This window comes from Callithrix jacchus, chromosome 13 (assembly GCF_049354715.1).
Source record: "Callithrix jacchus isolate 240 chromosome 13, calJac240_pri, whole genome shotgun sequence".
Lineage (NCBI taxonomy): Eukaryota > Metazoa > Chordata > Mammalia > Primates > Cebidae > Callithrix > Callithrix jacchus.
Genome location: NC_133514.1, coordinates 17,723,741 through 17,748,531, shown reverse-complemented (window position 1 = coordinate 17,748,531; position 24,791 = coordinate 17,723,741). Strand labels below are relative to the sequence as shown.

Genomic DNA, 24,791 nt, shown 5'->3' with positions numbered 1-24,791 from the left:
CTTACAATTTTTCTGAAATGATAAAGATAATGCTCAGATTCCAGAATCCCAACAAATCCAGTCATGAAATATAAATAGACATCTGCACCTAGATACATCAGAGGAAGCTGTAGAATGCAAAATGCAGAGACAATCTTAAGGAAGCCATTAAGACAGATGACTCACAAAATAGCAATGATTAGACTGATGGGTGACTTATCAATAGAGTTCTTAAGAGCAATGATGAAATAATATCTCCGAGATATGCCAAGGGTGTGGAGTGCCAAGGGTGAGCACCATCTGACAACCTGGTGCTGTGTATCTAAGAAGGACATTCTTAGACCAACAGAGAGCATTTTCACCAGCAAGTCTTCATCAATGCACTTTAGACACAGGGAAAGTAATCCCAGGAAGGAAGTCTGAGATACGGAAAAAGGAATGGTAAACGAAGATGGCGAATTGGTAGTTGAAGCTAAAAAAATCATGAAGGCATATAACATTAATAAAAATAACATTTTATGGGATTAGGGGAAAAAATAGAAAAGAAGAACAAAAGGCATGGTAAGATGAAGGAAAATCATGGTTAAAATATCCCATAATCCTTACGTTGTTCCTGAGGATGATAATGACCTCATTAATGGTAATGCTTTTGATAAACTGAGTATACATGTTATAATTTCTGGGCTAGTGTACTAATTCCCTAGGGCTGATCCCAATGTACTAAAAACTGGGAGGCTTACAACAACAGAAACTGGTTTTCTCCCAGTTCTGGAGGCTTGAAGTCCAAAATCAAGGTGCCAGCAGGGTTCACTCCTTCTCGGGCTGGGAAGAACAATTGCTTCCATGCCTCTCCTCTCTTCTGGTGATGGCTGGCAACCCATAGGGTTCCTTGTCTTGGAGATGCAGCCCTCCAGTTTCTGCCTCGACCTTTACATGATTTTCTTCCTGTGTGTCTTTTCATAAAGGCGTTAGTCATATTAGGTTAAGGGCCCACCCTACCCAGCACAATGACCTTAATTTAACTTAACTACTTTGTTAATCACTCTATTTAAATGATGTCATGTTCTGAGGTACTGAGGATTAGAATTTTCACTTTTTTTGGGGGGGAGGGGGCACAACATAAGTCATAACAGATGGCTACTGAAAGAGCAGAAATAGTAGAGGGAGGGAAATTGGAATGAGAGAGAAAAATTCTTCATTATGAAAAAAGACAAAGAAGAGAAAGGAAGCAAAACAAACAAAAAAAGCAAAAAAAAAAAAAAAAAGCAGGACAGGACAAATAGAAAATATAAAATAAGATCATAAAAGTAAGTGCAGGCTGGGTGTGGTGGCTCACACCTGTTATCTTTCCTTCATCCCAGCACTCTGGGAGGCTGAGGTGGGTGTATTGCTTAAGGTCAGGAGTTCAAGAACCTGGCCTGGTCAACGTGGTTAAACCCCATCTCTACTAAAAATACAAAAATCAGCCATGCGTGGTGGTGGGTGCCTGTAATCCCAGCTACTTGGGAGGCTGAGGCAGGAGAATTGCTTGAATCCAGGAGGTGGAGGTTGCAGTGAGCTGAGATTGCACCACCGCACTTAAGCCTTGGTGACACAGTGAGACCCTGTCTCATAAAAAAAAAAAAAAATCAAGTGCAAATATATAAGCAATTAAAATAAATGTGAACAGACTAAATCCTGCAGTTAAAGAATAGATTTTTCCAAGAAAGACACCTAAAACATATATACTTAAAAATACTTGAAACTGAAAGAATGGAAAAAGATAAAGCACACACTTACTGACTCAAAGCTATCAATTGTGACTGAGAAAATGGGCTTTCAGTTAAGAAGCGTTCTTAGAGAAAGTGAGTTGCCCTATAATGACAGAAGATTACATTTGTCAGGAAGAGACAATATTTGAGGCTTGTATGTATCTAATAACCTAGAGCATTGTATGTATCTAATAACATAGAGCAAAAATTATTGTATGTGTAAAGAGAAATAAATAGATGTTCAGAGTGAACAAATTTTAAAATACTTCTTTCAGCAATTAATTTTTTCTCATCCTCCTCCCCCTCCTCCTCCTTTTTTCTTCTCCTCCTCCTCCTTCTTCCTCTTGTTCTTCTTCCTCCTCCCCCTCCTCTTCCTCCTCCTCTTCTTCCTCCTCCCCCACTCCTCCTCTCCCCTCCTTTTCCTCCTTCTTGTCTTCTCCCTCCTCCTCCTTCTCCTTCTCTTTCTTCTTCTTCTTCTTTCTCTTCCTCTTCTTCTTCCTCTTGTTCTTTTTCAGACAGGGTCTAGCTCTGTCACCCAAGCTACAGTGCAGACCATCTCAGCCTTTTGAGTAGCTGGGATAACAGACACATACCACTATGCCCTGCTAATTTATTATTTTTGTGTAAAGATAGGGTCTCATTACATTGCCTAGGCGGGTCTCTAACTCCTCAGCTCAAGCGATCTTTCTGCTTTGGCCTCTCAAAGTGCTGAGATTATAGGTAGGAGCTACCATGCTCTGCCAAGTCATTGATTTCTTTAAATGAACATGGTTAAGAGTTCTAATTTATCTCATTAATTACTGGGGGAACGAGTAAGAAGTTATAACTTACTTAAAGGACAATTCAAAGTCACACACTGACACAGACACGCGTACACACACGAGATAAGGAATGCTAAAATGAATTTGAAATAGATGCAAAATGGATCACTAATCAATTATATTCAACTGGACCTAAGTAATTTGTACTTCTATAGACAAAAACATTTGCATCATTATCAGATTTTTTTCAATTTACAGAGTTATAAAATAGTTCAAAAGCAATAAAAGACAGGTATAACCTGAAATAATGCTGTAGACAGGACACTTAGTAATCTCTTTTTTTAATTGCAAAATCTGAAAATTGTCCATGATGATATTCCACCTTGTCATAATAATAATCTCAAAGAAAGATTATTTTTGTTCACAAAATAAGCCTGCTTTTGTGAGATTTGGTTTATTTAAATAAGTGCAGCCAGACTGTTAATTTGCCGTGTAGTTTGCTTTCAAATCTGGAGCCATAGTATTGAATTAAATCCACAGTGTTATTTCTATGTCACTATTATTCCTAATGTACAGTCTCAGTCACATGTATTGTACATAAATTATATGGCATAATGTAGCCAGGTGCAGTGGCTCACGCCTGTAATCCCAGCATTTTGGGAGGCCAAGGTGGGTGGATCACCTGAGGTCAGAAATTTGAGACTAGCCTGGCCAATATGGTGAAACCCTGCCTCTACTAAAAATATAAAAAATTAGCCAGGTATGGTGGCAGGCACCTGTAATCCCAGCTACTAGGGAGGCTAAGGCAGGAGAATTGCTTGAACCTAGGAGGTGGAGGTTGCAGTGAGCCAAGATCATGCAATTGCGCTCTAGCCTGGGCAACAAGAGCAAATAATAATAATAGCAGCATAATTTATAAACTCATGAGTTAAAGAATAACATAAAATACAAATTAAAAATCATTTATGATTGAAATATCATAAAAGCACTACATATCCGAATTTGTGGAATAGAGAAGAAAATTTATAGCTCTAAGGTGTTTACAACAGAAAAGAAAAAGGCTGAAAATGAGTGAGATAAGCATTTACCTTAAGAAGTTAGGAAAAAGATGGAGGAGAATTCTAAAGAGAGTGGGAAACCGGAAATCGAGAGAAAGGTAGAAGTTAATACAATAGAAAACAAACATACAAAAGAGAACTTTAGCAAAGCCAAAATGCTGTGTGTAAAGAGGAGCAGGACTGAAAATCTCTGGCAAGATTGATCAAGGAATTGAAGAAGGCACTAGTAAAACATTCTAGGAATAAAAAAAGGAATAATAATAAAATATGCTGTGGACATTTAATCAGATGATAAAAGAATGTTATAAATAAGGAAATAGATGAAATGGCCAAATTCCTGGAAGGATACAGTGCGCCCAAACTGATGAAAGAATAAAGGGAAAATGTAGGACATGAAGGGGACATGCAAAAGAAAGAGTGGACAAACTAGACCTCATAAAAATGAAAAACCTCTGTGCCTCAAAAGACGCTATCCACAGAGGAAACACAACACGTAGAATGGGAGAAAGTATTTGCAAATTACATATCTGATAAGGTGTTAGTATCCGCAATATACAGAGAACTCCTAAAACTCAACAATAAGATTAAAAAATGTGCAAAGGACTTAAAGAGACATTTCTCCAAAGATGTACACGCTTCCAACAAGCACATAAAAAGATGCTCAACATCACTAATCCTTAGGGAAATACAAATCAAAACCGTACCACTTCATACCCATTAGGACAGCTACTGTAAAAAACCCCAGAATAATAACAAGTGTTGGTGATGATGTGGAGAAACAGAAACCCCTGTGCACTGTGGAGGGAATGTAAAAAGGTTCAGCGGCTGTGGAAAAGAGTTTGTTGGCTCCTAAAAGAAATTAAACATAGAATTATCATATGATTCAGCAATCCCACGTCTGGGTATGTAATCAAAATAATTGGAAGCAGGTGGCATGGTTAGGCTTTGAGTCCTCACCCACATCTCATCTTAATTGAAATCCCCATAATTACCACGTGTCAAAGGAGAGACCAGGTGAAGGTGATTGAATCATGGGCGCGTTTTCTTCCATGCTGTTCTCGTGATAGTGAGTGAGTTCTCACGAGATCTGATAATTTTAAAAGGGGCTCTTTCCTCTTTTCTCAGCATTTTGCCCTCCTGCCGTCTTGTGAGGAAGTTGTCTTTCCCCTTCTTTTGCCTCTGCCATGATTTTCCGTTTCCTGAGGCCTCTCTAGCCACGCTGAACTGTGAGTCAATTAAGCCTCTTTCCTTTATATAATAAATTACTCGGTTTCTGGCAGTTCTTTATAGCAGTATGAAAACAGATTAATACAGCAGGATCTTGAGAAGATATCTGCACCCCCATGTTCCTAGTGGCATTTTTCACAATAGCCAAAATGTGGATGCAACACAAATGCCCAGCAACAGATCAATGGATAAGCAAAATGTGATACGTAGATACAAAGCAATGTTACTCAGCTTTAAAAAGAAATGCAGCCAGGCACAGTGGCTCAAGCCTGTAATCCCAGCACTTTGGGAAGCAGAGGCAGACAGATCACCTGAGGTCAGGAGTTTGAGACCAGCCCGGTCAACATCGTGAAACCTCGTCTCTACTAAAAATTCAAAAAAATTAGCCAGGTGTGGTGGCGGGCACCCAGGAGGCTGAGGCAGGAGAATCACTTGAATTCAGGAGGTAGAGGTTGCAGTGAGCCAAGACTGTGCCATTGCACTCCAACCTGGGAGACAAGAGCAAGACTCTCTTTCTAAAAAAAAAAAAAAAAAAAAAAAAAATTCAATTCTGAGACATGCTACAAGAATGAACCTTTAAGACATTCTGTTAAGTGAAATAAGCCAGACACAAAATGACAAATACTATGTGATTCCACTTATATGAAGTACGTACGTAGAGTAGTCGAATTCATAGATAGAGCAAGTAGAATAGTGGTTCCAGGCACTATGCGGAGGGAAGAATGGAGACTTGTTTAATGGGTTTCAGTTTTGCAAGATGACGTCTGGAGTTGGATAGTGGTGATGATTGGCTCATGCCTGTAATGCCAGCACTTTGAGAGGCCAAGGTGGGGGGATCATGAGGTCAGGAGTTTGCCTGGCTAACATCGTGAAACCCCGTCTCTACTAAAAATACAAAAAAATTAGGCATTTTAGTGGGAGCCTGTAATCCCAGCTACTCAGGAGGCTGAGGCAGGAGAATCACTTGAGCCCAGGAGGCAGAGGTTGCAGTGAGTCGAGATCGTGCCATTGCACTCCAGCCTGGGTGACAGAGCAAGACTCCCTCCCAGAAAAAATAAAAAAAAAAAAAAAAATGGACTAAATACCACTGAACTATACACTTAAAAATGACTAAGGTATAAATTTTATGTTATATGGATTTAACCACAATTAGAACAATTTATAAAAATTTAAAACTTGAATAATTTTACAATTATGAAAGACATTATCAGTGAAAACAGCAGATGCATCCTTTCTCTGAGCTGGGCATAATTTTAATGTTTTAGGTGTGTGAGATCATTTGAAGCAGGTAATCTTATTATTAATTATTGTTTACCGATGAGAAAATTAAGTCTCAGATCCTATAACTTGCTAAAAGGCATGCTTGTAGGAGGCTAAGCTGGAAGGTAAATTCAGACAGTTTAGCTTTAGGTCTATGCTCTTAATCAGTGTACTATCTTGATTCTCAACTGGTAGTTAAAAAATCTTTCCGTCAAGAAAGCAGTAGTCCCTATGGACTGCACTAAGTTCTTCTAAATATTCAAGGAATAAGTAATTACAATTCCATAGAAACTATTCCAGACCGTATAAAGAGAGTCAACACTGAATCTGGCATTTACCCAAGAAAGGTAGGGTTGGTTTAACTTTAGGATATCAATGAGTACCATTTGTCACATTAATGAGTCATTTTGACATATTCAGAAATAATATTGATTATAATTCTACATTCATAATGAAAACCTCAGCAAAGTAGGAATGGAAGAAAGCTTTCATAATCAGATAATGTGTATTCATTCTTTTAAAACCTACAGTGTGAAGGTAAAAGACAAGATACAGAAAGCATTCCCTACAATATCAAGAGTAGGACAGGATGTTTACTACCAGCACGTGTTTTCAGCTGGAGGTCCTAACCAGTGTAGGAACGCACGGACCAGGCACATAAGAGACACGGACGGAAAGAAAGAAACACAGTAGTCATCATTCACAGCTTATATGGTCGTGTATATCAAAAATCCAAATGATTCTACAGATAAATGATTAGAACTGGTGAAAGCTTAGCACGGTTTCTGGGTGTAAAGTCAAGGTGAAAAAAGCCAGTTACGTTGATTACTAACAACAAACAGAAATTAAGTAAATATATACCACCTATAAGTCCAAGAAATGAAGTACATAAGAATAAATCTTTTCTTTTTGAGATGAGAGTCTTGCTGTGTCACCAGGCTGGCGTGATCTCTACTCACTGCAGTCCCCTGGGTTCAAGCAATTCTCCAGCCTCAGCCTCCTGAGTAGCTGGGACTACAGGCGTGCGCCACCACACCCAGCTAATTTTTGTATTTTTAGTAGAGATGGGGTTTTCCCATGTTGGCCAGGATGGTCTTGATCTCTTGTCCTTGTGATCTGCCTGCCTTGGCTTCCCAAAGTTCTGGGGTTACAGAATTGAGCCACCACGTCCAGTCAAGAATAAATCTTCAAAAGTGGGTATAAGATATCTAGTGGTGAAAACGATAAATATTTATTGAGAGTTGTTCTATAGATAAATGATTAGAACTAATAAGAGCTTAGCAAGGTTGCTGGGTGTAAAGTCAAGGTAAAAAAAGCCAATTACATGTATATTACTAACAACAAACTGAAATTTAGTAAATATATCCCATCTCTAATAAGTCCAAGAAATAAGTACATAAGAATAAATCTTTAAAAATATGTATAAGACCTCTAGTAGTGAAAACAATCAATCTTGATTGAGAGTTGTTACAGGCTGGGCGTGGTGGCTGGTGCCTGTAATCCCAGCACTTTGGGAGGCTGAGGCAGGAGTTTGAGACCAGCCTTGGCAATATAATGAGATCTCTGTCTCTACAAAACATTAAAAAAAAAGCTCTGAACTACCAGGAAGGCTGAGGTGGATGATCACCTGTGCCTAGGCTGCAGTGAGTTGTGATGGCACCACTGTACCCTTGCCTGGGTGACAGAGTGAGACCCTGTCTCACAAAAAGAGAGCTGCTAGAGAAGCCGAGGGCCATCCATGCATGTGGCATAAGCTCTGTCTCTATACATGCCAGTGCTGGGTTTTCTCACCTTGGAACTTCCTCAAGCTGCAGGCTCCTTATTTTCCATGGGTGGAGGCAGCCTGGGCCTGGCTGGAGCTGGCAATTCTCTGCTGGTGGCTAGAGAGTCACACACCAAACCTGTTCCTTTTCTGTTGACAGTATTGAACAGTCGGTGACAACCTTACTAAGAAGAAGGAGAATGCCCTGGTTCAAATGGTAGACAGGTGCCAGGCCCAGGGGGCCGAGAGTTACCTGTAGTGGCCCCACGTTTCCCAGGAAGCCCATCATATCAGCTTTCATAAGCATCAGAACTGCAGCTTTCTCAAGAAGGCCAACAGAGCTAGGGACTAAAGACTCTGGAAACTAAAACTAAAGATTCTGGAAACTCTCTCCTCTATTGTTTCATAAATCGAGAATCCTAAAATTTCCAGAATGTTTCATTGTTTATAACCCCAGACCTTCTCAAAATCTGGTACCTTATATTTTTAAAAAGACCTTAAGTTTTTACTTTTTAAAAGGAGAGGAATGTAAAAGAGACTATAAACTAGGATGACATTTTAATTTCCATTTGGAAAGAAGAAACTGAGTCTCAGTTACAGGAAGCAGATAGGCAGAGATTTGAATAAAATCATATCCTGATGTCTGTTTCCAAAAAGTGGGAGAATGAGCAGAGGATTCAAATTCTGGAAAGATCTGAAGCTGGCCTGAAGGTGACATTCTCCCAGTTCACACTTACAGGTCTGGGTGACCCATTGAGAGTAAACTGGATGAGCAAAAACCTGGTGTTGAGCCTTACCTGGAAATGGGCAGAACACCTGCTGACAGCTTCCATCATCCCAGAGAAAATTGCTAGTTTCCAAAGCTTCAGATTGAATATGAAAGACCAGAGATTTTACGATTTTTTAAAGAGAAGAATGAGTTTACCTGTTCAAACAATTAATCAAAATCCTCACGGTGATGGCGCAGTAGTCATGGGGTTTTGGCGACTATGTGAGGTGGGTCAATAACCGGCTGCTGTATTTATGTGCTGAGGACTGGTTCTGGGATGGATTTTCTCCTTTTCTCCTCCCCTCTTCTCTCTTCCTATCCTGCCCCAGCTCCCACCTCAGTAATCCTCCAAATCTATCAGGTTTCACATTGGTGCTTTTCCTATTCACTCTTCAGCACTCAAAACATCCCGAACTGTGGTGTGGTTTACCCTGAGGCCTTTGTTTTCAGGTCTGGCAAAGAGTGTGTGGGCAGGATCTCTGGCTCCTTCAAACAAGATTTCTAAGCATTTCCCTAGACCACCACTGTGCCACCTCGTACCTTAAAAGCTTCTTGTGATATTAGTGAGGAAAGCCACACTGCTTTCAGCGATGTGTAGATGCTTTAGAGAACTCAGTGGAATGGGTTATTTTACCTTCAGACGAATTCATTTTGAATTAAAAAAATGGAGGTGTTGTGTTCTTTCTGCTCATGAAGTATCTTCTATCTGGAGATTATCAAATACCTTGACACTTTGTTATCTAGACAGACCCTTTTTTGGAGGGGAAAGAGTTTATGCCGTTGCTTGACAAAAAATGCTGAGGCTAGCCAGTGAAGACGCTGATGACCCAGTTAGGCCTTTCGCTGGTTAGGAGACATCCCACTTCCCGAGATTCAGTTAACTAAACAACACTTGTTCTCCCCTCATCCTCCTTTGAGCGTAATTTAGACAGATCAGTCGGCATAACTATCTCCTAACCATGAATGCCATGACAGGTGCCTGGCCCAGCTGGCTGAGAATAGCCTTTCTTTACTGTTCTGGGAGGGGGAATGGTGCCTCTCATTTAGTAAGCTGTTTTGTCGTCTTTCTTCCACCCCCTACTCTCTAGGGGGCCTGCAGAGGCCAATTTATGACTCCCTTCTTATTACGTCTTCAGCTTTTGAACTTTGGTTTCTCCTACTATTTTTTGGTTGCAGTGGGAGATACCTATTTCTAATTGAATAGATATTCTTTTTAAAAAATTGACCTACAAGAGCAATACTTAAAACTAACTCTTTTAAGTGAGTGGTGGTAACAATGAAGGGGTCATTTACATCTTCTCCTTTTTCCTGTGTACTGTGTTTTGCAGTTTTCTTCTTCTTTTTTTGTTCAGTGACGTTGAGGAGCTAGAATTTAGATTTCAGTTAGTAAGCCAAAGTCATATCATAGCTGTGGGATTGAATAATGTGGGGCTGAGTCAAACAGAAGGAGATACTTGCAGCTCCAGTAACTGAATAGTGGAGAAAGCACTTGTGGTTTTCTCCAGGAAGACCTCCAATTGGACCTTCAGAAAGAGATCAAACCAGCTTATACTGTCTGGGAGGCTTCCTGCCACACACCACTAAGACTTTGATAGTGCAAAATCCAGTGTCATCTTTTCTTTTTTTTTTTGAGACGGAGTCTGGCTCTGTCACCAGGCTGGAGTGCAGAGGCGCAATCTCTGCTCACTGCAATCACTCCCTCCCGGGTTCAAGTGATTCTCCTGCCTCAGCCTCCTGAGTAGCTGGGTTTACAGGTGCACACCACCATGCCCAGCTAATTTTTGTATTTTTAGTAGAGATGGGGTTTCACCGTGTTGGCCAGGATGGTCCTGATCTCTTCACCTTGTGATCTGCCTGCCTCAGCCTGCCAAAGTGCTGGGATTATAGGCGTGAGCCACTGTGCCCAGCTATCATCTTTTATTTCTATACAACTTTTAATCTGCTTAAATGTGGAACAGTATCTCTAAAAACCCTTTGAGATTTTTTTTTTTCAAATTCTGTGTTCAACTTTTGCTTTTCTTGTAAAATGACCTGCCTCTAGTGTTGGATTCAGAGGGAGGGCCCTGAGGTGTTTGAATTCTCAGTGTTGTGGATCCCTTGCTTGCCTTCTTGGGTGCAAATTGCGCCAAGGTCCTGGACCTGCCCTTTTTGATCACTCACCTGCTTGCCCTTGAGATTGTGGCATCATTTCCAGAGAAATGGAAATTTCTTCCCAGAAAGAAAATCTCCCACAGACTTTTAAACAAGGGGTCTCCTATCCCCACTGATAACACATCAGGTTTGTTTTTTAGTCTCAAATTGGAAACTCACAAGAGCCTAGCACCTGGTCACTGCCTGATCTGGCAATAACTCACCTTTCAAGGGAGGCAAGGGAAGCGGGTGCAATTTAACCAAATGACCCTTTTTCTCCCAGTGAGAATATGGGAGCTTGGAAGAAACAGAAAGGGCTGGACCCTGAAAGCAGCATGAAATCTATGTTTGCCTTTCAATTTTTTTTTTTTTTTGAGATGGAATTTTGCTCTATAGCCTAGGGTTGAGTGCAATGGTGCGATCTCAGTTCACTGCAACCTCTGCCTCCTGGGTTCAAGGGATTCTCCTGTCCCAGCCTCCCGAGTAGCTGGGATTACAGGCATATGCAACTGTGCCCAGCTAATTTTGTATTTTTAGTAGAGATGGGTGTTCTCCATGTTGGTCAGGCTGGTCTCGACCTCCCACCTCAGCCTCCTAAAGTGATGGAATTACAGGAGGAAGCCACCGTGGCACGCCTGGCCCTGCCTTGCAATTTTTAGCAGAAGTAATCCCAGCACCACTGTGCAACTTGAAGTCTATTTGCTTCTTTGATTTTGTCCATAAAGAGTGTAACAGAGATTTAACTATGAATTACTTTTTATATTGTTTGTAAAACACAAGAGGCAACTCAAATACTTTTTTTAAATGCTAAAATAAATGAGCAGTATATTCTAAGCAGTATTCTTTTGTATCCATGGAGTGGTTTGGTTTAGAGACCACAAAACATTCCTGTCTCAAAATTCTTGTAATTGGGGAAATAAGCCAATTTGGTAACAACTACCACCAAAAATAAATAAATAAAGAAATAAATAAAAAAAATTAAAAGTAATTGGTGCTAGGCTCTTGTGAGTTTCCAATTTGAGACTAAAAAGAAACTTGACATGTTACCAGTGGGGATAGGAGACCCCTTGTTTAAAAGTCTTTGGGAGATTTTATTTTTGGGAAGAAAGGGTATTTGGTATGATTTATATTCAGAATATGTCAAAATATATTTTAAAACTATTCAATATTTGACAAAAGAAGACAAATATTTGACAAAAAAAGACAAAAACACCCTACAAATTGAATACATCCTTTGACTTAACAATTCTGTTTTTAAAAAAATTATTTTTGTTTTTATTTTTGGAGATAGAATCTCACTTAGGCTGGAGCAGTGGCCTGGTCATAGTTCACCATAGCCTCAAACTCTGGGCTCCTTGACAATTCTGTTTCTATTTTTCAGAAGCAATGTCATAATTACATAAAGATGTATGCCCCATTGGACCGGATTTGTAACAGAAAAACAAAAACAAGCCTAGATATTTATTAATGTGTATTTCAGTGATCATGCACGGGAATCGCACATACCTGCCATAAAAATGTACGGACTTGGAAAAAAGACATGCTTGATACATTTTTAAAGTAAAAACTGTGAGTTGTGGACCAAGAAAGTGTATATAATTCTGTATTTGGAAAAAATGTTTGCATGTGCACATGTATGGGTATGTGTAAATACACAATGGACTTGTGTGTTTCACCTTAGGAACAAGTTAGGATGCAAATGAATGTTAACAGCCACTGCGAGGTGGATTGTATTGTATTTTATAGAATTCAAAGAAGTGAGAGGATTATGAGTAATTTTTGGTACCTTTTATTATTGTTAAAAAAAATCCTAAAACAATGCTTTTTTTCCCTTTTTTTTAAAAATTGCATTTTAGGTTTTGGGGTACATGTGAAGGACATGCAAGACAGTTGCATAGGTACACACGTGGCAGTGTGATTTGCTGCCTTCCTCCCCTTCACCTATACCTGGCATTTCTCCCCATGCTCTCTCTCCCCAACTCCCCGCCCCTCGCTGTCCCTCCCCTATTCCCCTCAACAGACCATCATTGTCAGCAAACTGACACAGGAACAGAAAATGAAATACCGCATGTTCTCACTCAAAGGTGGTGGTGAACAATGAGAACACATGGACACAGGGAAAACAATGCTTTTAGGTCAGGAGGGAAATCTTAGGGCTAAAGAAAGATCCGTGGGAAAACCCTGAGCCGACACTGCTCTCTGCTGGGAATCTCGCGCCATGCACGGTCTTGGTTTGCTTCCGGGATCCGTGGCCAGGTCCCTCCGTGCTCCAGGAGAGGGCGACCGGCCCAGTGCCTTTTGCCGGCGCGGGGAAGGAGACCCGGGTCACCTGGGCCAGCGACCTTCAAATCTGGGGGTTGCACGTCAGAACTGCCCCGGGCGGCACCCACGGATAATTGAATGGAAAAGGTTTGCGATGGGTGCCGGGAATCTGTTTTTAGGACAAAGCCCCCGGGTGGTTCTTGCTCCAGTCATTGTGTTGAAGCCTAGTAACTGAGCTGATGGCTGAAGTCCCTTGTGTAGAGTTACACAGGATCCTCCTCTGGCATCTGGCAGTGGTGGCGTCCCACTTCGTTCTGTGCCCTGAAATCGCAGTTCCCCAGAATCAACCTTGCCAGTCCGCTCTGCACGTCTCTCCTTTTCCAGGTGCCACTCGGGAGTTCCCAGACTTTCCCATTTCGCCTGGGGTATCTGTCAATAACTTAGGAATCCAGCCCCCTTCTCCTTACTTTCACGAGAGGCCCTGAAATTGGAGGGCTTGGCTAGAAGGGGATGCTACTTTTGTGACCTTGAGTAGGTCAAAGCAAATCTTTAAACCTCTTTCTTTATCTTTACAGTTGCAGCAAATAATAGCTGCCAGGATCAAGCTATTAGGATGGCTCTGAGGATGGCCGCAAGGGTCAAGTGACATAATGGATGGGAAACATCCAGCCTCAATGGCACCTAGTACATATTTGCTGCTGCTGCTCCTCCTCCTCCTCCTCCTCCTGCTCCTCCTCCTCTTCCTGCCCCTCCTCTTCCTCCTTCTCTTCTTCTCCTCCTCCTGCTCCTCCTCCTCCTCCTCCTCCTCCTCTTCCTTTCTTCTCCTCCTCCTTCTTTCTTCTTCTTGTTCTTGTTCTTCTTCTTCTTTCTTCTTGTCTTGGTGAAGTCTTCCTGTCACCCAGGCTGGAGTGCTGTGGCGCAATCTCGGCTCACTGCAACCTCCACCTCCAGGGTTCAAGCAATTCTCTGCCTCAGCCTCCCTAGTAACTGGGATTACAGGTGCCCACCACGATGCCCAGCTAATTTTTGTATTTTCAGTAGAGATGAGGTTTCACCAACTTGGCCAGGCTTGTCTTGAACTCCAGACCTTGTGATCCACCCACATCAGCCTCCCAAAGTGCTGGGATTATAAGCATGAGCTACTGTGCCTGGGTTCCTCCTCTTCTTCTTCCTCTTCCCTCCTCCCTCTTCCCTCCTCCTCCTCCTCCTTCTTCTGGTGGAGTCTTGGTGGGGTCTTGCTGTCACCCAGACTGGAGTGCAGTGGCACAATCTTGGCTCACTGCAACCTCTGCCTCCTGGGTTCAAGCAATTCTCTGCCTCAGCCTCCCCAGTAACTGGGATTACAGGTGCCCACCACAATGCTCAGCTAATTTTTGTATTTTCAGTAGAGATGAGGTTTCACCAACTTGGCCAGGCTTGTCTTGAACTCCAGACCTTGTGATCCACCCACCTCAGCCTCCCAAAGTGCTGGGATTATAGGCATGAGCTACTGTGCCTGGCCTCTTCTTTTTTGTCTCGCTCTGTCTCCCAGGCTGAAGTGCAGTGGCACCATTTCAGCTCACTGCAACCTCTACCTCCTGGGTTCAAGAGGTTCTCCTACCTCAGACCCTTGAGTAGGTCGGACTGCAGGCACCTGCCACCACACCTGGCTAATTTTTATATTTTTCGTAGAGACAAGATTTCACCATATTGGCCAGACCGATGTCGAACTCCTGACTTCAAATGATCCACCTGTCTCGGCCTCCCAAAGATTACAGGTATGAGCCACCAGACCCAGCCTGTTCTTCTTTTTAGAATGTAATGTGGCAACACTGAGAGTGGTTAGAAGGAATAATGTCACATCTGGAGCCTTGCTAGGCAAAAGTCACCATGCCATCCTGGACCTCGTTCATTTCAGAGAAGCTCTGGGGATGCAGTGTCTGTTTAATCCTGAGAAAACCCTTTGGATGTAGAAGAGGACATAAAGAAATGAAAGCACTAAAAAACTCCACAATAGAAAATTATTTCTATTATTAAAGGTTTAAAACATTTCTCCTAAGAGATTAGAAAACACTTTACTGTTTTCTGTATTCTCATTAGAAGATATTTGAGCATTTTTTGAGAAAACTAATTTATGCACAGCATATTTCTAACAAAGTGACTTTAGAGCCTCAATGTGTATTATGATATCAAAAGTATTCAAATATGTTCCCAAACCTTGTTTCTGCATGCCTTTATAATTACTGGATATCTCATATCTATGCGCAGGGCTCTTTTTGAAACACAGATGTTGGAGGGGATTTATTTTAATCGGGGAGGAGGGACAGGTTATTAAATATGGACACACAGTGTTTGGGAGAGCCCAGAGTGAGGTGGAGGGGTGTCCACACTTGGGCTTTGGAGTCCATGTGCTAGAGGATGGGGGCCACGGAGCAGGGAGGGTTCCTAGGATGCAGGAGGTGAGAGTTGGTGTATCAGGGCTGGGCAAGGGCTCTACGGGGAACAGCTCCTGCAGCAGTGGTTTCTGAATTTTGCTGCACATTGGAAGCCAAGTAGCAGGCTGAAAATGACCTCCAAATATATCAGAGCCGAATTCCTAGAACCTATAAATGTTACCTTCTTTGGAAAAAGAGCATTTACAGTTGTGATTACATTAGTTAAGGATCCTGAGATGAGGAGGTCATTCTGTATTATCCAGGTGGGTCTCAAATGCTGTCATAAATGTCTTTTTTTTTTCCTTTTTAAAGATGGGGTCTCCTTTGTCACCCAGGCTGGAGTATAGTATGTGATCATGGCTCACTGCAGGCTCAACCTCCTTGGGTTCAGGTGATTCTTCTACCTCAGCCTCCAGAGTGGCTGGGACTGGAGGTACACACCACCATGCCTGGATAATTTTTTTTTTTTTTTAATTGAGACGGGGTTTTACCATGTTAGCCAGACTGATCCCAAACTCCTAGGCTCAAGCAATGCAATTCATCCACCTCGGCCCCCCAAAATTTTGGCATTACAGGCATGAGCCACTGTGCCCAGCCGTAAGTGCGCTTATAAGAGAGGTGGAGAGAGATTAAATACACAAATGCAGCAGGGGATATGGAGACAGAGGCAGAGATTCCCGTGATGCAGCCACATATCACAGAAAGCCCGGAGCCTCCAGAAGCTGGAAGAGGCAAGAATCAGATTCTTCCCAAGAGCCTGCAGAGGGAGCTCAGCTCTCCAACATTGTAATTTCAGCCAGGGGATAACTGACTTTGGACCTCGGCCCCCAGAGCTGTGAGAGAATACATTTCTCCAATCTTAAGCCACCACATGTTTTCGTCATTTGTTACAGGAGGCACAGGAAACAAATCCAGCCACCCAGGAAGATTCTAAAAGTCCTAATGCCCAAATGCCCAGGTCACACTCCAGGCCCATCAATGAAATTGGAATGTCTAGGAGATGGAGCCAGGCATCAGTATTTAAAGCTCCTCAGATGATTTCACCTGCAAAGTTTGGGGACCATCAGCCACTATAAAGATCCTTATTTCTTATTTCAGAATCTGCCCCATTTGGCTTTCTTGGAGCCTGATATTCCACCACTTACCATTAGGGATTTGTTTCTTGGCATTCCTTCATCTGCTGCTCCAGCCAATTTGCAGTTGTACCTGGGACAGAATGTGCTATGGTTATCCTCACTACGAATGATAATCCAGACTTTTTCCTAGTCTTTTTTCTTTGGGGGGCGGGGATGGAGTCTTGCTCTGTGGCCCAGGCTGGAGTGCGATGGTGTGATCTTGGCTTACTGCAACCTTCACCTCCTGTGTTAAAGCGATTGTCCTGCCTCAGCCTCCTGAGTAGCTGGGACTACAGGCCCGTGCCACCATGCCTGGCTAATTTTTTTTTGTGCTTTTAGTAGAGATAGGGTTTCAGTGTGTTGGTCAGGCTGATCTTAAACTCCTGACCTCAGGTGATCCACCCACCTCAGCCTCTCAAAATGCTGGGAGCCACTGCGCCTGGCCAAGACACTTTCCTAGTCAGTTTAAACTAGCTCAGGAGATAGGTTAGAGTGAGTGTCCTCAGATTTTCAAGAAGAGGTTTTATGTTTTTAACATACCAAGTAATTTACATGACTTGTTTTTGACTTCAGTGATAAATGTCCAATGAGCTATTAGATTATTGAATTCTATATTTAAGGTAACAGGAAGTTGTGGTCAGCCCTTGAGAAAATGTCTTACAGTGCCTTCAGTCTTTCTGTCTTCCTTCTAGGGTTCCTTTTGTTGGGGACTGATATGGTTTGACTGTGTGTCCCCACTCAAATCTCATCTTGAATTGTAATCCCCACTCGTTGACGGAGGGACCTGGTGGAAGGTGATTGAATCATGAGGGCAGTTTCCCCATGCTGTTCTGGTAACAGTGAGTTCTTATAAGATCTGATGCTTTAAAAATGCTCAGCAGTTTCCGTTGCATGCTCTCTCTGTCTCCCTGTCTTCCATCTCCCTCTTCCTCTTTCCCTCTCTCTTCTCTTCTCTCTCCCTCCTGATGCCATGTAACATGTGCCTTGCTTCCCCTTCACCTTCTGCCACGATTGTCAGTTTCCTGAGGCCTCCCTAGCCAGGCAGAACTGTGCATCAATTAAACTTCTTTTGTTTATAAATTACCCAGTCTTGGGTGTGTGTTTATAGCAGTGTGAACATGGACAGACATGAGGACCCAGAGCGTTCACGGGCCCTTGTCCTCCTGAGGAAGCATATGAGGGAGGCATCCCGCTGCCCCGCCCATTCCCCACCTTCCTTGTTCTTTTTCTGTTAGTGAATCACTGGCCTCGAAGAATTTTGCAGTTCTCTGACCCACACCTCTGAGTCAGCTCTATAGGAACGGCATCTCCTCTAATAAGACAAAATGCAGAGTCTCCAGGGCTTGTACATGAAAGGAGAAAGTCCCAGAGAGCAGGAGTTGCTGACTCAACAATCTTGATTTCCCCTTAGGTTTTTTTGGTCCTCTCGGGGTAGAACCTCCAGCCTCGTTTGCTTCTTCATCTTTAAGTCTTTCTTCTCAGCTAGGATCAGCTGAGATTTTAAAGAAACAATGCATTTCACTATATAGAGAGCAAAAGACAAATAAGCTGGGCATGGTGGCTCATGCCTGTAATTCCAGCACTTTGGGAGGCTGAGGCAGGTGAATCACTTGAGGTCAGGGGTTTGAGACTAGTCTGGCCAACATAGTGAAACCCTGTCTCTACTGAAAATACAAAAATTGGCCAGGTGTGGTGGTGGGCACCTGTAATCCCAGCTACTCAGGAGGCTGGGGCAGGAGAATCACTTGAACTCGGAGTTGGAGGTTGCAGTGAGCCAAAATCACACCACTGTACTTCAGCCTGCATGACAGAGCGAGACTCCATCTCAAAACAAAACAACAACAAAAGAATTAAGCGGAGAATGTAAGGAGTTTGAAAGATGTGGCTTGTAAAATAGATTCCGTTATTACTCACTCGCTATCTGGGCCCTGTACCAGTTCACTTGGGACCTTTGGAAGAAAAGAAGACCCTGCTACGGAATTCTCCCTTTTAACCTTTAATATCTTTTCTCTTTTTGAGACAGACTCATCCCCGAGGTGATTTCTACCCTGCTCTGCTCTGGGACAGGAAGCAGCTTTGTGTGTAGTGCATGTTGAACAGGTACTAGTTCTGATTGTTTAATACAAGATGATAACCAGAGCATCTGGGTGGCTAAAATCACACATATGTGGAAAGGTGGGAGGTGGGGGGAAAAGAGGTTATCATCCTCCACGTTTACCTTCTGATGAAATTACTTCCTGATGCAAAGTCTGACTGACTGCAGGGTCTTTTTGAATGTGTTTTTACATTTAAACTCCACTTTAAATGCTTTCATATGAAGGAATGACTTGGGTCTAGGGCAGATGCATGCAAGTATGTGTGCGTGCCTGAGTGCACACGGATTGATGTACATCTGTGGGAAGGGAAAGGGTGGCTTACACATTAACCCTCTGATCACCCCTCGCTAAGCAGTGTGGCACGAATACAGTGTCATTGATACTGTGGGCTTTCAAACTTGTGTTGATTGAGAATCAAATGTCCTTTTCAAACTGAGGATGGTGGCATAGGTTTTAGAATTGAGAAGGAAAGAAGGGATTTGTCTCTTCTTGGTAAAAGGCATGAGAACAGGGTAAAGATGACTTTGAGAGATCAGTGCACCCAGAACGCTGAAGCCTGAAGATTATGCTAATCTGATGTCAGAAGCATAAACTACTGGCACTTTTTTTTTTTTTTGCTTACCATGTCAGCTGCCTTCCCTTTGCCAACCATAATCTTAATCTTGCCCTGACCCTAACCCAACCTTGGTCCTGCCTCGGTTCCCTGTTACTCTGTTTCTGCAGAGCAGGCCACTATTGACCTCCCCTGCAGCCCAGCTTCCATGCCAGTTTTCAGACCAGTTTTGACTCGAGGCAGGAGTAGTCTACACTGACTCAGCTCTGACAGTTCCCCTGCTTCCAGACCCAAATCTTTCTCTCACACACATTTTAACTATGATGGGGTAGGACAGTGCACTGTTCCACTAAGTGCACCGTGCGACCACAGTGTGTTATCCATGTGTTTCTGATGCTTTGACATGTGGGGACTTGCTGACATTGGAGGGACTGTCCCTTCCAAGGCTAGCTAATTTCCAGGGATGGTAAAGGGCTTGCTTTTGATTGTACCTTTTGTATACAGACCCACCCATCTAGAACCCATTCCTTCAACAACCTTCTGTATCTGGCTCTCACACTCTAGAATGCTAATCCTCTGCCTTTGTTACCCCAGGGTCAGGTACCAAATGACTAGAGCCAGACCCTAGCCCCAGAGCCTAATGAAATTACGCAAACTGGTTAACCCTAAGCCTGCTCTTCCTGCCTTGCCTTTTCTTTCATGTGGAAGCCCTCTGCCTCCTGATCCAACCTTGGGAATTTTGAGTAAATGCAGCCTTCACCTCTTGGGCTCAAATGATCCTTCCATCTCAGCCTTCTGAGTAGCTGGGACCACAGTATGCACTACCACACCTGGCTAATTTTTGTATTTTTAGTGGAGAAGAGTTTTTGCCATGTTGCCCAGGCTGGTCTCTAACTCCTCAGCTCAAGCAGTCTGCCTACTTTTGCCTCCCGAAGTGCTGTGATTACAGGCACGCATCACTGTGCCAGGCCAAGTAGACTTTTTTAATAGATAATTTTTTAATAGACAATAGGCGTTTTAGAGTATTTAGGTTCACAGCAAGACTGAACAAAAGGCACAGAAGTTTCCCATATCCTGCCTGTGCTGACACCTGTACAGCCTCCCCCACTGTGGAGATCCCCCACTGGAATGGTGCATTTGTTACAACTGATCAAACTATATTAACACATCCTAATCACCAGGAGCTCATAGTTTAAGTTAGAGTTTAATCCTGCTGTCGGACATTCTGTGGATTTGGACAAAGGACACATATAGACGATTATACTGTCGTATGGAGTAGTCTGAGTCTCAGTTTTTCTTGTCACTAAAATGAAGGATCAGATTAAATGGACTTTTCTGGAGTCTCCTTTTTAATGGCCCAGATAGGCTGGAGAGGTAGTGAGTGAGTCTCTCACCATTCCCTTATCTCCCTCAGAACCCCTAACCCTGTGGACTCTCCCCTCTCCCTGTTGCTCAGAGTGGTGGAGGAGTGGTGGTCTCCCTGTGCAAGGTGTCTTCGCGCTCGCTGAAGGTGGGCATAATTCCCTGCAGTTCCAATGAAGGAACTCTGCCTCTCACAGGTGAGGATTAGAATCTCAAAATAAAGTCAGATCATGCTAACACTGACATCTTTTTAAAACTGAAAGGTTAGGATTCAAAAGAAAACAGGAAATTCAATTGCTTGAATGTGGAACTCTTAATCACCTTAATTAAATATCTTCATTTAGGAAGACTTGGAATCATGCATCTTGATGTTTTTGCTTTGCCAGAACCACAGAAGTGTGCTTCGAGACATGGTCTTTTCTCCCCAGCTGTCCCAATGGGGATCCCTTCTCCAGTGCCCGAAAGGCAGTCTTCTGCACTCTAGTGTGCTCCACATTGTCAGACGGATGCCCAGAGCTGGGGGTAGGGCTCAGATGTGGCTGCACAGCCCGGATTACAGGGCGATCACAAACATCTCCAATCTAGGCTCCTGCAAGCCTGGCCCCAAGCCCGAGATAGCATTTCAGTCTTCACTATTTAATACTCCCAGCTCTAGGATTTGCTTGAAGAAAAGTTTTACCTTATAAATCCCCTAGATGGTGCTCCTTGTCAAGCGTGTTTCTTTCCTTTCTTTTTTTACCCCTTTCTTTTGAAGCTCCTGGCCTCTCAGTAGCTTCAAAAGGGCCGAGTTAGCTGCTATTGTCTGAATGGAAAGCTTCGGTTGTGGATTCGGGGAGTGACGTCAGAAGTGATTTCTGCTGGAAACAGTCCCCTCCTCTGGGTATTTCACAATGGTTTACAGTAGGAATGAGGTGTATGCTGTGTTTATGTGGATGGCACATAGCTCTTGTTCTTTGTCACAGGACATTCTGTGTGCACAGAGGGTCACTACATTTGGTGGCTGGTGGTTACATTGATATGACTGGGGTGGAGGGCAGGGAGGAGTGAGATGTCAAGAGGTTAGGTCAAGCCCTTATCTTCTCTTCCTTCCTTTATCTCCCTGGTTCAAGTTTTCTTTACAAAGACAAATATATCTGGAGATTCTGATATATCACAAACCAAATGTTCTCCATTCTACCTAAAATGCTACCAGGACACATTTCTTTGGGCTATAGGGAGCCTTCTTAGCAAATATATGTTCATTCACACTCATTGCTGAAATCATGCTACTCTGTGAATTAGAATTCTAAGTTTTTTCTGCTTTCTTCCAGGTTTATTGAGGTATAATTGACAAGTAAAATTGTATATGAGAGGCTGAGGTGGGAGGACTGTTTGAACCCATGAGATCAAGATCAGCCTAGGCAACAGAGTGAGACCCCATCTCTACAAAAACAAAAATATTGCCGGGCATGGTGGTACGCAACTGTAGTTCCAGCTACTCAGGAGGCTGATATGGGAGGATCACTTGAACCCAAGAGGTTGAGGCTACAGTGAGCCATGATGGCACCACTGCACTCCAGGCTGAGCAACAGAGCGCGATCTTGTCTCAAAGAGAAAAAAAATTGTATGTATTTAAGGTATACAACATGATATTGTGATATATGTGTACACCGTGAAATGATTACCACAATCAATTTAATTAATATCTTTATGGGTTTTAGAGAAGTGGGATGTGAAGTCAGGCGAGAAATGGTCAGAAAAGGAGCAACTGTTATTCAAAGAATTCGTTAGGTTGGATCAGCAGTTTTCAGTGTTTCCTCTGCTGTTCATTGCCATAGCACGGTCAGGCTTCTGTCCTGGCTGTGTTTGCTTTCCTTTCTCTCACTCCGTGAGCTGTGACTCCAGCTTCAGTATGTTACAGTCCACTGATCTGGAGATGAAAACAGTTTCTTGAGGAAAGAAGAGGAGAATTGAAAAGAGAGGGTGGATAAAGAAGCAGAGTCTCTCACCATCTGTGGTGTGTTTCTGGCCACTTAATCCGGGCTGCAGGCATGCAAACCTGCTTATCATCCTCTAGTCCTCTATTCAAAGGTGAAAGGTGGTGGTATCTGATTTAGGGAACAGAAATACGTAGTCTTTTCAGCTCCTCTGACATCACAGATAGGCCCAGGGTTTTATTGTGCCTTACTTGTGCCCAGGATCAACTTCTTTAATTTTTTTTTTTTTTTTTTTTGAGACAGGGTCTCTCTTTGTAACCCAGACTGAAGTGCACTGGTATGATCTTGGCTCACTGCAGCCTTGACCTCCCCTGGCTCAGTTGATCCTCCCACCTCAGCCTCCCAAGTAGCTAGAACTACAGGCACACACTGCCATGCCCAGCTAACTTTTGTATTTTTTTGTAGAGATGGGATCTTGCCATGTTGTCCAGGCTGGTCTTGAACTCCTGGGCTCAAGTGATCCACCTGCCTTGCTCTCCCAAAGTGCAGGGATTACAGGTATTAGCCACCATGCCTGGCAAACATGATCAACTTTTACAAGGTGTCTAAGAAAGGCTCAAAATATCACTTCTCTTAGGGATTTCTGCATCTCCACTAAGAACTCTTAACTGAAATGCAAACTCTTTAGCTTTGAATTAAATGTCCCCTATGCTTAGCTTCCCATCCGCCATTCCCAAACATGTGTCCCCCCGAAACACCTTTCGAGCCATCCAGGTTGTTGAACAGTAAGTTCTTCTGAGGCATGTATATGCTTTACTATGTGGTGCTTGTGGTAGAAACCCAGCAAGTGATACTTCCCTTAATCTACACCTGTATAGTTCCCTTTCTCACTGAATCTGGTTGACCTTGTGACTTACTTAGATATGGTGTTGGGCCTAGGCTGAAAGAGACCTGCAGCTTTTGTTTTTGCTCTTTTGCTGTCTTGAGAAGTCATGGAAGAAAGCCTGGGCCAGCTTCCTTGAGGGTGCATGTTCTTGGGGGAAAGAAAGGCCCTTGAGTGTTAAAGGCCATGAGGAGAGGAAGAGGAACATCCAGCTTCTAGCTGGTTGCAGCTAGCTAGACGTGCCCGAGAATGAGTGAGGCCACAGGATTCCTCAGCCCTGGGGGAACCGTGAACTTATCGTGGAGTGGAGATAAGCTGTTCTCTTGAGCCCAGTGTAGATTGTGTAATCGTGAACAAACAGTTGCTGTTGTTCTAAGCCACTGAGTTCTGGGGCGTTTGTTACACAGCAATAGATAGCTGACAGTAATGGAAGTCACCTTTGTGTTTGATGCCAAACAGGGTTTTATTGGTTCGTTCACTCAGTATTTCCTGGGCATGCTTCATGCATTCACACCTTCTTCTGCACCCATGGTCATATTCCTCCATCCTGGAAAAATTGTTTTTTCCCTTTTATGTATTCAAATACAACCATTTCTACCTTCTCTCGTACTGCAATTAGAGCTGATCCTTCTTGTTTCTGAATTCCTTTGGTGCCTCTTACTATTTGGCATATACTGTTTTTTTTTCCTTGGTCTTTTCACTACAGTTACATTTTAAGCTCCTCAAGAATAGGTCCTGTCTTTTAAAACATCTTTGTTGAGATATAACGCACATACCAGCAAATTTGCCCATTTGAAATATGCATTGTGAATTACATATTCACAAAGTTGTGCAACCATCACCACAAATTAAGTTTAGAACATTTTCTTTCTTTCTTTCCTTTCTTTCCTCTCTTTCTCTCTTTCTTTCTCTCTCTCTTTCTTTCTTTCTTTCTTTCTCTCTCTTTCTTTCTTTCTCTCCTTCCTTCCTTCCTTCCTTCTTTTCTTTCTCTCTCTCTCTTTCCTTCCTTCTTTCCCTCCCTCCCTCCCTCCCTCCCTCCCTCCCTTCCTTCCTTCCTTCCTTCCTTCCTTCCTTCCTTCCTTCTCTTTCTTTTCTTGACAGGGTCTCCTCTGTTGCCCAGGCTGAAGTGCAGTGGCACCATCATGGTTTACTGCAGCCTTGACCTCCTGGGCTCAAGCCTTCAGAGTAGCTGGGACTACACGTACATGTTTTGATGCTTGGCTAATTTTTGTAGTTTATGTAGAGACAGGGTTTCGCCATGGTGCCCAGGCTGATCTCGAACCCCGGGCTCAAGTGATCCTTCCACCTCACCCTGCAAAGTTCTAGGATTACAGGCACGAGCCACCTTGCCTGGCCTAGACCATTTTCATCATCCCTGAAGGCAACCTCATACCCATTAGTTGACATTCCCCATTCCACCCAACCCCAGCTCTAGGCAACCACAAATCTACTTTCAGTCTTTACAGATTTAGGATCTATATTGTTTTGATTAA

General features: G+C 43.0%; 1 long non-coding RNA gene across 1 annotated transcript in view; it reads left to right on the top strand.

Moving 5' to 3' along the window:
- The first annotated feature begins 4,152 nt into the window (after window positions 1-4,152).
- The window catches only part of LOC118146749 (uncharacterized), a 96,544-nt gene continuing 75,905 nt past the window's right edge, over window positions 4,153-24,791 (top strand). Inside the window, exons 1-3 of the long non-coding RNA XR_004732672.3 lie at window positions 4,153-4,775; window positions 14,631-14,716; window positions 18,512-18,588. This is a non-coding gene — a long non-coding RNA (uncharacterized LOC118146749). The remainder of the gene's footprint in view (window positions 4,776-14,630; window positions 14,717-18,511; window positions 18,589-24,791) is intronic.